The 14064-nt window shown below is 33.6% G+C and overlaps 1 long non-coding RNA gene across 1 annotated transcript; it reads right to left on the bottom strand.

The window, feature by feature from the left end:
• Positions 1-2182: 2182 nt before the first annotated feature.
• LOC109238168 lies at positions 2183-4203 on the bottom strand. The gene is made up of 3 exons (XR_002069707.1): positions 4055-4203; positions 3867-3967; positions 2183-2732 (listed from the first exon to the last, which is right to left on the bottom strand). It is a non-coding gene; the product is annotated as an uncharacterized LOC109238168 (long non-coding RNA).
• Between the last annotated feature and the right edge of the window lie 9861 nt (positions 4204-14064).

Genomic DNA, 14064 nt, shown 5'->3' on the forward strand with positions numbered 1-14064 from the left:
TTTAAATATAAAAACTGTCATCTTTTACCCAAAATTTATCATGTCAAATCGTCAAGAATAAAACTGAATGCGGAAGCGTACCTGAATCCATGGGACCGAATGAAACTTGTGTCTTGTGGTCTTCCAAACCAATACTTAGACCGTTTTCTTCTTTCCAATGATGAGATGCTAGAAAGAAAACACCATTACCCTATTAATAGGTGCACGAGTTTATGTAATTCTAATTTAGTCCATCATTAAATTAGAAATTATATTCGGGTATCTACACGTTAGACCCCATACGTTAGGAGGTGTCTTATAGACCCACTTAACTTTAAATCTTAGCAGATCACTTTTAATATGGGTCAACCTTTTAATGATAACAACTAACATACAATTATTCTTAATACCATATATGTGCAAGTCCATAAAAGGTTCTAACAGGTAGAGGTGTACAAAGAAAACCGACAAAACCACACCAAATCGATAATCCAAGTCAAACCAAGAAAAAAATTCGACTATGGTTTGATTTGATTTGGCTTGGTGTTAGAAAAAAAATCAGATCATAATTGGTTTGGTTTGGTTTTAACTAGAAAAGTCAACCCAAAATCAAACTAACCCGACATTACATGTATACAAGTTTTAAAAATATATTACACATAAAAATAATTATTATATGTAATTTATAAATATTTTTAAAGTTTTTCATAGTTCTCTCTTTTAATGTATTATTTCAAGCTAGAACTTAGAATTTTTGAATGGTCAAATATGTTTTATAGCCCACAAAAGTTAGTAACTCAAATAAAGTCCAAATCAAAATCAAATCAATACTAATGCTTAAAAAAAAACCGATCAATACTAGGAAGTAGGAATGACAATAGTATTGTATATTTATTCTTTTAGTATTGCATTGGTTTATATAGTGAAAATGCTAACTTATTTTTATCATTATTTATAGCCTGGTTGGCCAAGCTTTTTTTTTTTGGGCCAAAAGTGTTTTTTTTGGCCGAAAGCACTTTTGGCCAAAAATTGAGGTGTTTGGCCAAGCTTTTGGAAGGAAAAAAAGTACTTTTGAGGAGAAGCAGAAGCAGTTTTGGAGAAGCAGAAAAAAGTAGCTTCTCTCTAAAAGCACTTTTTTGAGAAGCACTTTTGAGAAAATTATACTTAGAAGCCGTTTTCAAAAGCTTGGCCAAACACTAATTACTGCTCAAAAGTGCTTTTCTAATTAATTAGCCAAACACAAACTACTTCTCACTAAAAGCACTTTTTTTAAAAGTATTTTTGAGAAAAGCACTTCTCAAAATAAGTTAATTTTAGAAGCTTGGCCAAACGGGCATTTAGTCATGTAACTAATACTTAGTATTTATTTTAGCATGACATAGTAATTTTAAGTTATGTTTAATTTCATTATGGCTTCTTAATTAGCACTATTAATTTTATGCGATTTGTTGAGTACTTTACACTACAAAAAAAAAACCTAATTACCAACAAAATAATTTGTTGGTAAATTGATTAAATTGGTTAGCAATTTGAGTTACTAACAGATTACCAACAGATATTGATCCGTTGCTAAAAGGCTCGATGGTAAATTTTACCAACCGGCTTGAATTTGTTGGTAAAATTAACAACTAAATTTCAGTTAGTAAACATCAAATGAATTTGTTGGTAATTTTTGAATCTTAAGTCCAAGATTTCCGTTGGTAAATTTACTAACCAAAATTTGGTTGGAAGTCCGTTAGTAATTTACTAACAGATAGAAAATGGATTAGTAAATTTGGTTTTTCATTATTTAAATTGTGTTTGTAATCCGTTGGTAAATATAGTAACAAGAAAAATTCCGTTAGTATTCCGTTAGCAACTATAATAACGGATAACAACTTGGTTGGTAAATCCGATAGTATAATTTAAAAAATACATTGGTAATCGATTGGTAATTTTATTTCTGGAAAATTTCTGTTTAGTAAATTGTTGGTAATTTACCAACAAATTTCAAATTCATTAGGAAATATGGTTATCTATTTTTAAAAATTACGTTAGTAATTTGTCATATAATTTACTAACAAATTGTAAATGTGTTACCAAATGTTACAAATTAAATGGGTATATTAAAAAATTTATTTTTAATAATTGTATTACTATTAATTTAAGGTTTTAAAAGATCTAAAAACACTTAAACAGAACAAAAAACATAATAGCACTTTAGAAATAATAATAATATATGTCATGAAGTTGAAAGCGGAATCCGAAACATGTCTAACATAAAAGAAGCTAAAATAAATCTAAATATTACTCGCGTCATTATTCGACGACGAGTCATGTCTACGAGTAGGCGGTGTAGGTAAGCCACCTATGAGGACCGACAGACGGTTTTGGAGTAGTTGATCAACTTGCTCGCGCACCTCTTGTTGCATTTAGTGTCTCATTTCTTCGCGCATTTCTTCTCTCATTTCTTGTCTAATCTCTTCTCTGATCTCTGATCTCATCTCATGCTTCATCTCTTCTTTAATTTCTTGCAAACGATATCTGACACATTCATTCACCCGAGCATTAAAGTCTAGATCTTGAAGCGGAGATTTCGAACTGGAGGATGCACCAACATGCCCATAGAAAGGAGCTTGAGAACCAAGACCATAAATGCGTGTCTTCTTAACACCGACTTCGTCCAAATAAATTTGTAAGAAATCAACTTCAGGAGGCTCACTGGACGTATCTTCAGGTTGAGACACAGACAGAATTTTAGACATTATGGCATCCTGAAAGCAAAAAAAAAATGATATAAACTCTATAATAACTTTTGAAAGAGAAAACAACAAGACATAGTCAGAAAGGCAACAAAATTGAAAACTTAAATATCAATAACACCTTGAAAATAATTGTTTTGATGTACACAACAGTATTTTTCCCTACACATTGCATTACTTGTTTGTCATCAACTTGTTATACTTTCAGATAAAGAAGTAACAATTTTCAACAATGACATGTTCTATAGCTTAAATGTGCAGATTTATAAAATATCAAAGGTAAAGTAAGATGGAAGTCTAATTCATGTTCAGAAATCCAATAGGTTTTGTTATTCTATAGATAAACTAATTAGTTAAGGAGCATACAAAGGTTGTGTTACACTCTTATTTTATGATACAATTGTATGAAGAATCAGTCAAGATAGGTTATAAGGTTACTGAAGAGAAAATTATTGCTACTGGGAACAATCAGTCACTAAGGAAATGCAGAGAAGATCATATGCCTTTAAGAAATCAAAACTCAGTATTGGACACAGCTGCAGAACCTAATATTCTTAATAAAGACTGCAGTTATGAATCTCAGAGGAGTTTCAATCACACAGATAGTATACTACTTAAAAAGGAAAAGGGAAAAGATTATAAACAATATAATGGCAACATACCTTATAAAGTAGATACACTGTAGATCTAATTGTTGTATTCAAAAATACTTTCTTAGAGGAATATCTATACTCTATAAATCCAAAGGACAAATGAGCACATTTAAATGCAAAAATTCTACAGGAGAAAAATTTAAAAGAGCTCAATGAATCATCTGGCGACGAGAAAAAAAATTCATGGAAAAGATGATGTCAAGGACATGAGAAAAGGTTTCTAAAATATAAACTCATTAGCAGATCTTCATGTTTTTAGAGGTCACCGCGGAACTGAAGGCTACTTCATTAGCTAAAGATACTACTAAAAGGAGAAAAATGCAATCTGAAATATTTTTTTCTTTATTAAAAGTACCAAAAGTTAGTTTCTTTTTATATGACTTACCATGAAACCTTTACTATTATATTTAGTTTGCGTTTCTAAAACTAGTAGCCAAGATAGATGCTTTACTTTTACTTGTCAAGAAATGACAGTCAAGCTGTAATAACTTACATATGTGCTCCTAGATTTCTGGTCCACAAACTCCTTGTTCGCTTTGATGTGTGTCGTCTCAGAAGCTCATGTGGATGTGGTGGTCTTCCTAGTTCTTTAGCCTAAAATTGAAAATCACATTCACTATATTAATACATAATGATTAGCCGTGGAGATGTTATAACTTGGCTAAAGTAAAATGAATATACCAGTATTTTTGCATGTTCTCGATGAGTTCTGGAGCCTCCTGTATGGCGTGAGGGACCAGATCCTTCACCACCTTTCTCACTTAGTCGATTCCTTGAGCACTGCGCGGACTTGGCTTTAAAAGCCTCAGTCTCCCAGTGAGGCTTCCAGCTCTCCCAAATAGATTCTGGAATATGTTTGCGCTTCTTCTCATCAAGTCTTGCTTCAGATACTAATCTGTTAATAAACTATACTTCATTTTTTCTACCATATTTACCAACGGATACGTACTCCGTTGGTAATATTACCAACGAAAAGTGTTTGTTGGTAATACTTCAGTTGGTAATCCGTTAGTAGGCGGTTGCTAGATTAGCCGCCAATTTTTCCCGCCATATTTACCAACTAAATTATTCCGTTAGTAAAATTTTGGTTGGCAATTCATTAGGAATATGTTACTAAATTTTGAAAAATAAATCAGTTACGATTTTGTTAGTAATTTGTTGCTAATACACTAACAAATTCGGTTGGTTGGTAAAATTCGTTAGCAATTGAGGTTTATTTTGTAGTGTTAGTATAATCCTGACTCATCTCACATTATTTTGTATTATTTTCTTGGAAAACATCTTATATAGTTTTATCCTACTAGGACTTAAGAAATATTAGAGCACAAATTATATATTTTATGCTATGAAGATTTTATCCGAAAACACCCAAGAAAACCGAAAAATTCGAGCAAAATCGAGATTGAAAACCTCGACTTTTGTTGGTTTGGTTTGGTTTACACATTTAAAAATCCGAGACAACTGGTTTTGTTTGGTAATTGAAAACCCGAGCCCACCCGGCCTACTAACAGGGCATACATGCACCAAACATAAAGGATCAGCGTATGATCTTCCTTTTGTAACTCAGCTTACATATACAATTTATTTTTCCATTCGGTCCGATAACTGTATTGGGGCCTAATTAATCCAAAGTTGAATAGGGGTAAGCTCATTAAAAGAGGGAAGCGCAATATATATATCATAATTATTTTTCATTCTTAAGACTAGAACTCGAAATCTTTCGTTAAGGTGTGAGAGAACATATCCATTCCACCACAATCCTCGAGGGTCTTTAACAAAACCCAGAAAGAGTTTCGAGCCCCTGACCTTAAGTAGACGGCTCGCTTGACCAATATAATTGTTTGGCTCAAAAGATACTAATTACTTTGTAAGCGAAAACAATCAAAATGAATCAAAGGTAAATCGTAATCGAGTATAATTAGACCTAGAAATATGTATTATGCTTGTTATTGCTTCCACAACGTGGATATTCGAGAGCGAAATGAGTACTTGTTTAGAGAGAGAGAGAGAAAAAGACAGAGAGAGCAAAAAAGTTTTTTTTCTTTTGTTTCAAGATCCGATCCCCTTTACAGCATTGGGATTCTCCTTTATATAACAAGAGAACCCCCTCAAAAATAATAAAATAATACAGGGAGAGGTCACGTGCTTTCGAAGAGACGACGAGACCTAAAGGTGCGTTTTCGCTCCGATATTCTTATGTCGTACCCTCACTTCGACTATTGCTTAGTCGTGGGTCGTTGCTTCCATAGTGGGCAGAATTTGACCCCATACAACAATAGGAAGCGCCGAGCTACACATACAATTACTCTAGAATTATAGTTAATGGATCAAAACCACAAAGAATGAATTAAATAATAGAGATGTCCCTACCATAGCAAGCCATGAACTTTGCCATCCGTGCAACCTCAGTCATGGCCTTTCACATTTTATGGTCATTAAAAAGGAGAAGAAGAACTTGGTAAATTTGAAATAGTACTCCTACTAGGTAAACTTTGATTGGAGTTCTTTCCTTTTGTTTTGATTTATTTCTTTGTATTTGCTCTCGAAGTTCTTCGTTTGGATTATTGGCATTGTTTAAACGTACTTTATTATGAAAATGGTCCCAATTTGGAGATGAAGAATCATTACTTTTGTTGACTAAATAACTGATGGAACAATGAGGTAGCAAAGATCAGACACAAAGTGGTTATAAGGACCCGTTTTTATTAATTTGGTCATCCTAACATCATCATGACATGTAGCATAAAATAACGAATTTTGGTCTACAATTTGGTCTTTTTCGACTCCAGCCCCAAATATATGGGAAATTAGTTAGGTCCCTGCCCAAATCTAAGAATATCTTAATGGCTTGATTAGTTCCTTTTTAACTTAACTATTGGCTCTCCTTTTAAAAAGTAAAAGGAGCAAAAGTTAGAAGAGCCATACCGTTGTCTATTCTGATTCTTTTTATGTGATTTTTTCAAAGAAAGAGGTCGGCCATGAAATGAAAAGCTAAAAAGAACAACTTAAATGTTAAAATGCTAAAAAAACGATTAAAAAAAAAAAAGAAGCACAAGGACCAATTATGTCGCTTCTCAATCAATATCAAGATTATGACTACTCTATATTTGTTTTCTATAGTGATAATTGTATCACGTAGGGTACATTGATGTAACAATGGCTATTGATTTCCTTTTCCGAAATTCTATTGGACGATTTATTGACGTACTCTCCTGAGGCCAATTGCAATTGCACTTGCTGTAATTGTTTTCTGAACCCTGCAATTTATTCATTCCTTTGTAATCTCCCTTTCACTTTTGTCTATGTGCATCATTTTATGATTTTCTATCCAAAATTTGCATACAACAGTTAGCCAAAATTATGAAAAGTAAAAGGGACAAATCTAAAAATAACGTGTAATTTGTTAACCATACAATTCAAGAAATTTTGTGGTCACCAAAAAACTAAAAGATCACCAATTAATCTTGTCTCCGTTTGAAGATTTATTTTTAGGGATTTTTACATACCTATACTTTATTACCCCCCTACTCAAGTTTCAATTTAGTTACCTCCTATATATAAATTTACTAATTATATACACTCTAGTAATTAAATAAGTATCCCTTTATATTAGGAATCAATTATTTGTCATCCTTATTCTCTCTCCCTCATGTGCGCTCTCTCTCTCTCCGTCTCTCTCTCTCTCTATAGGTCTTTCTCTATCTCTCAATCCCTAATTTCAGTAATGTAGAGCAAAGAAAAAGAGAGCAGCAATTCCACCATTGACAACCATTAAAAAGCTTGAAGATTTGAACTCGAATTTGGGTTTTCAAAAAATATTATTTGTATGATTGAGTGTTGTTGCAAACAATTGGGAATTCTCTCTACGTCTCTCTCAATCCCTAATTCCAGTAATGTAAAGCAAAGGAAAAAATAGCAGCAATTCCACCATTGACAACCATTAAAAGGCTTTGAAGCTTTGAATTCGAATTTGGATTTTCAAAAACCATTATTTTTTTGGATTGGGTGTTGTTTCAAACAATTGGGAATATGGTTTGGAGTTTATATCTCAATTTTGAGGGTGTTTTGGTGAAGATTAGACTTGATTTTGGTTGAATTTCAGAAGAAGAAGAAGAAGAAAAAGAAGACATGCATACATTATACTTAGGAAATTGTAGTAAAATTGTGTGTGTGTATATATATATATATATATATATATATATATATATATATATATATATATATATATATATATATATATATATATATATATATATTGTATGAAAGTTGAACAATATTGTATAAAAATTATATTTAAGTTGTATGATATTGTAATTGTATATAACTGGGTAGAAATAATATATGAAAATTGTAAATAAGTTGTATAATATATAATTAGTTGTATATATATGTGGATTGTATATATTTTGTAAGTAAAATGTGTTTTGGTCGGATAAATACCAAAACACGAACATTTTTCGTAATAAGATTTCAAATAGTGTATAGGTATATGAAAATCCCTTATTTTTATCGGATGGTCCAACTTCTTTTAAGTGAAATCGAGTATAAGGGGGCTTATAACTTAACTCGTTGAGCAGCTTTAGACCCCTATCCTCTCTCTATCTCTCGTCAATATATCATATACATATTAGTTTTCATAGTAAATTTCTTGCATATTTATCCCGAATGCAAGAGTTCGAGGTGGTGGAAAAAAAAAATCTATAAAATAGAATGCTCTGTCCCGATTAGTGTTTTAAAAGGCTTTTCTAGCATTCGCCTCGGAGCTGCCCCCAGGGCGGGACACTATTAAAACGCCTTGAGGCTCATGTGTGGGGCTTAGTTTTTTTGTGAGACTCACGACCCCAAGCGTTGAATTGTGCGTCCTAAACACAGAGGCGGATCCAGGATTTTGGCAGGATGGGTGCACTATTAAGAAGAGGTGGATCCAGAATATAAATTTTACGAGTTCAACCTTTAGTTCTTATGATTGCGTACCCATTTGTACTTTTGGAATTATAAGTTCAAAATTATTATTTTTAAAAAATAGTAATTTTCTTACATTTATATTTATTTTTCATGTTGAAAATATTGAGATCAGTTGAACTCATTCACTATATGCTACATCATACACTGCTACTAGTTTTAATATACACGTTTTGTTTAATCATATAAGATTTTACAGCGACAAAAAGAAGAATAGGAATTTTAATATGTGAAAATTTTGAAAGAATAAACCAAACAATAAAAGAAACAAAAAAAAAGTACTTAATTAATACGCAAAAAATAACACCAGACACGCCTATCTCCCGTGGGTGTCTACTTCTAGAAAAAAAAGGAAAAAACAACAAGATTGACATAAGATTTAAACTCATAACCTCACCTAGAGGTACACCCAATAACCATCACTTCATATAATACTTTGAGCGTGGGTTTACACACATATTTTTAAATATTTTTTTAAAATATATAGCATTACTATACATGATTTAGGGCGGGGAGCATGGTGTCGCGCCCCCTTTTTTCTCGCGAAATCGGGTTCATGATATTTGGAGGGACAACTCGTTCCTTTTGGGAACTGGATTTTGAAGAGTCGCCACCTAATGATTTATGGTGCATTAGGACACCTTACAGGGTTTAATTATAACTAAACTTGGATAACCAAAGATAGGGTAAGGGCTTTAAAATTATCCTAAAGGGAAGGTGTTAGGCACCCCTCAGGATCCACTAGTGTGGTTCCCGGCCAAACAGTTATTGTGAATTTGGGATACAATTAACAGGTAAGCAAATAAGGCTCAAGTAATAGGGGATTTCAATTCATAATGGTTTGGAAGTAAACAAATTTGAAAGAACAATCAAAGAGTTGATTTTAAATAAGGAGTTACAATGCTAAAAAAAGAGAGTAAAGAATAAAAGGAAAGGGGGAGGGGGTCCTAGGTTTATTAAAAATATGGATCACCCCACACAATATCCGGTAATCACTCCTCAATGAGGGGCTACACGTGACATTATCGCGTGGTCATCATATCCATATCTACCCCTCCCACCCCGTTAAGGTATTAAAGCGCGGATTAGTCTCGATTACTTATTGCATGCTATTACCCGTCCCAATCCTATCAGTCCCGGAGGCGCTTAGGACTACTAATCCTAAAAGGGAGGGATATTAGGCTTACTTGAAGTTTCAAAGGTAAAAATTCTAAGGCGACATACAAAACACATACTGCATGTTTGGGTAAACATATAAGCAAACAAAGGCACAAGTATACCTCCTCAAAACAAACACATAAAATAGCATGTCTTGCACATACTGCTTAGGTCTGATTAAAAATATCAAAGACGAGGGGGAGGAGGTTGTTGAGGCAGACTAGTTTGATACATGGCTCAGATAGGAAGTCAGAATCGGACTTGCCTAATGATTGCGTCAGTTATTAATTAACAAAGGCGAAATCAATTTTTTTTATCGGTCGTTATCACCTAAGGCTTGCCTAAGTGCTTGAGCGAGATCCTATGAACATGATATCTATTACTGATTCAGAAATATAGCAAAGCAACACTGTTGTAAGACAAATGATTCGGAATTCTTATAAGCATGACTTTTATGCGTTACTGATTTTAGTTCCTAGGAGCATGATATCTAACATTGACTGTGAATGAAAACGAATCAGATTTATTTAGAAACTCCTATAGGCATGATTTCTATATGTAGTTTGGATATGCAGAAGTTAAAACACCCTATAGGCATGATTTCTATATGTAGTTTGGAATATGCAGAATTTAAAACACCCTATAGGCATGGTTTCTAGGTGAAGTTTGAAATATGCAGAATTAAAAGTCCTATAGGCATGTTTTCTAATGCAGTTTGCAAGTGCAGAATTAAAAGAAGTCCTATAGACATGGTTCTAGCCTTGGCATGCATAAATACCCGACCCTTTTTTCACTAGCCAGCCCAGTGTTTATTACAAAATTATTACAGACCCAGTAATGAATTGCATCGAAAAATAAAAGAAAGAAGAAAAAAAATTACAATCAGAGGAAGCCGGATTCCTGACTTCCTTTCTGAGTTATGGGCCAAACCACTTCGAATGCCATTTGTTTCAAAGCCTTTCTCAAACTTGAGTGTGTCAGAGTTCCCTAAGGGCCTCAAAGGGGCCCCGAGCAGTGCTCACACCCAAGTTCCAAAACCAGAGTAGGGACAAATGCAGTGTGGAAGTGCCAGCTCTCATGTGTCCAAGTTCAGAGGGAGCTCATGGGTCCCAAAGCAAGGCTCACATGAGGGGGGCAGAACTTAAGTCTAGGAAGATAGTGCAAGTGCAGAAACAGAGCTTTAAGAACTAAGGAAGTAAAGAAGAGGGAAAGAGGTGCTGGGACACAGTCAGTAACACTATAAACAAGTTGATAATTTTACACCAAAGGGGCAGGGGATTGGGAATCCATTGCAAGGGCCTACATACTTAGGCATAGGTCAATTCAGGGCATGCACAACAATATGGGTGCTGTCATGCTTGTAAATCAACCAGAGCACACAACATGTAAAGGTGGCATAGAGGTTATGATCCTAGGAGGACCAAGTTTGAACCATGCTCAGCAATATTTGATGTTGTCATGTCCCAAACAAGCCATAATTATCAAACACATTGGGGTAAGGATTTAGGATTCATAATACATTGATTCAGAACAGGAGGAAAGAAATTGCAGCATGCTAAATAAAGTACTAAAGCAATAGGCAGACAAGAATGCAAGAACATTAAGTAACCATGTTGTTGTTGATGCTGAAATCTTAACTAGAACATACCAGTTCAAAGAAGCAAATGTAGTAAAGAAAGATAGCAGGACTTTTGAAATACAGCTTTGATTTTCAACCAGCTAAACAAGCCACAGTAGAAGCAGTAGAGCAAGAAAGAGTGTTCTTTTTAGTGTAAGTGAGAGTTCAGAACTAAGAATGTTCGTGTGTGTGCTAATGAAAGAGCAAGGTATTTATAGTTTGAAAACAGGTAGAAAATAAGGCAAGAATCGTAGTTCAGCAGTAATTATGGAACTATGTATTAACTAAAATCAAATCAGTATTAGTACTTCCTTTAATTAAGGAGTTAAATTAAACGGTAACAATGCAAATATTAAATAAGGAAAGAAATCATATAAGGCTGAATATAACCAATAAGGAAATATTTTCAGCATAGTACAAGTACTCAATATGCCATAAGGACTAGGTTCATCAGATTCTAATCAAGGAAATGTTGGTAAGAATCGAGTACCAATGGAACCAAGGTAAGGAATCAATCAAATTGAGTAGGAAAGGTAGGGATCGAAGGCTCAAAGGAAAGTGTTCAAATTTGACCAAGAAACAGGAAAATCAGTAAGGTGAAACAAGGAAAAAATCAATTACTTAACACGAGTGCAATCAAAATCTCACAAGGAATGGTTTGAAATCAGTCCAGAATTAGAGGTCATCCAAAAGGGGAATCCAGCATATAAATAGAGTACATAAACATGCGAGGCCAAACTATGGTAAAGAGAAGCAGCATGCAATAACAATCACATAGTTAGTAGACTGTGAACATGGAAACATGATAGTCACCTAGGTCAACTTCGCTAACTTAGTAATATGGTATCAGAAGCATGCAAAGGTTCAAGTAAAGGCCCTTCTGAAAAGTACATTCGAGTTTTGATGATTGCAAGAAACCAAATCACATAAAGAAACAGATGAAGCAGCTTCAGAAGCCCGAATAGGCCCTAAAGAAATTATGGTTTTTGAAACCAATCGAATTCAAAGATGGTGATCAAGTAAATCACATAACAAATATTCTCAAAACTCGAATGAACCCAAAATTAGGGTTTTCCAACACCAATCGAGTCTGGAGATGAAGCGCAAGTAAATCAAACAAATAATAACAAGAATAGATTCAGAAACCTCATAAGAAATTAAGGCCCTTAACATGCAAACTCAAGTAGAAGAATGGCATAAGGAAACACAACAAAACATGTCAAATAACTTGACAGAAAACCTAATCGGAAGAAATAAGGGTTTTTGAAGGTAGAGTTTTGAAAGAAGCTTTGAGAAAATGTTTAGAAGTTTAGAGCAAGCACAGGTCTGAAACAAACCTAAAAGAAATCGGAAGAACCTTAAAGGCTAGGGTTTCAGAAGAACCCTAAATGGTGAGAAAGGCTTTGAAAACCAACGATCTGAGCAGGAGAGTCCAGAGTCAGACTCGAATAGCCACGGCTGGCCGGAGCAAGGTCAAAGATGACCGGAGACAACCATAAAACTGAAATCGACCAAAATCTGGACCAAATTTTCCCAGGATTTAGCCTTGAAACCATGATAATCGGGCATGTAGAAACCATGAGAGATGGATATAGGCCTCCGATGACCTTGGAAGCCATTGATTTGGGAGATTTTAGGGTTGTAGCTGAGGCTGGCGGCTAGGGTTTGAGAGAGGATTGAGAGAAACATGTGATTCAGAGGCGGCGGAGTGTGAATAATGAAGGGATTTGGGGGTCTTTTGGGCTTAATTAGGAAAGGGCCAATGTCGACCGTTGATCTAAATGATCAACGGTCAGGATTGAAAGGGTTAGGTAGGGGATCCGAGTGGGTCATTTAAATGGGTTATGGGTTGGTTTAAAGGGGAATTGGGTCCTGGTAATTGGGTTCAATTGGGGTGCCAAATCAGGTTAGAATTGAAATGAAATTGGCTAACGTTTAAATAGCCACTTTTCCCTATTTGATTTATAAAAATAGCAAAATAACTTCTGGAAATAAATTAAAGGTATTAAAATGATTAATAGTACATGATTATCAAATTAAAAATACTGGGCTTAATTTTTTATAGACATAAACGTAATTAAATGTAACAGAGGCTAATATTGCAATTATATGCAATTTAGCTTTAAAAATGCTAAATAAATTTGTAAAAATATGTAAAAATTATCTTAGCTATATTTTAGCATAAATATGAGGATCCAATAACTGAATCAACAAAATGATAATTTTGGGGGTAATTATTGGGTTTCTCTGAATAAAATAGGGCAATAAATTGATTAAAAAAAATCTTTAAAAATTAAGAAAAAAATAGTAAAACATTTGGACGTACTTATATATGCACACATATGCTATTTTGAAAGTATTTTGCATTTTAGAAAATATATAGGAAAAAATTGGGTATCAACACATGGGTTCAGGTACCCCATGAAATTCCCCTAGATACGCTAACGCTCAACACTCAGGACTCGCCGAACCGTTCCCGTGCAAATCATGTGTTAAATTCAACAATTAGCATGGTTGACTCTCAAAAAATTTTAAAAAATGAACGATTAAAGTTTTTTTAATCTATAGGAGTATGAAAATTGTGAATAACTCAAATAACGAACCATAGTATTGCATATTTACTAATTGAGAATATCGAGAGTTTGAATATCAATTGAATATTTCTTCTGAAAATAGATAACCAAAATTTATATCTTTACTTGATAGATCTTCATGTCTTAGTGCTATGTTTCTTAAAATTATCATACATTTATTATTTTATCATTTAAAAATAATTTTATATTTATTCATGAAGGAGTAATAATTTAAATTACAGTATTGATAAAATTTATTGAGTATTTACTTTTAAGGAGTTAAAATATACAGTTTGATAATATTTTTTAAGAAACTATGATTTTTAATTGTTTGAAGATTATGACGTTGTAGTTAATTTATATTACATAGTAACTTTAAC

Source organism: Nicotiana attenuata, unplaced genomic scaffold, assembly GCF_001879085.1.
Source record: "Nicotiana attenuata strain UT unplaced genomic scaffold, NIATTr2, whole genome shotgun sequence".
Classification (NCBI taxonomy): Eukaryota; Viridiplantae; Streptophyta; class Magnoliopsida; order Solanales; family Solanaceae; genus Nicotiana; species Nicotiana attenuata.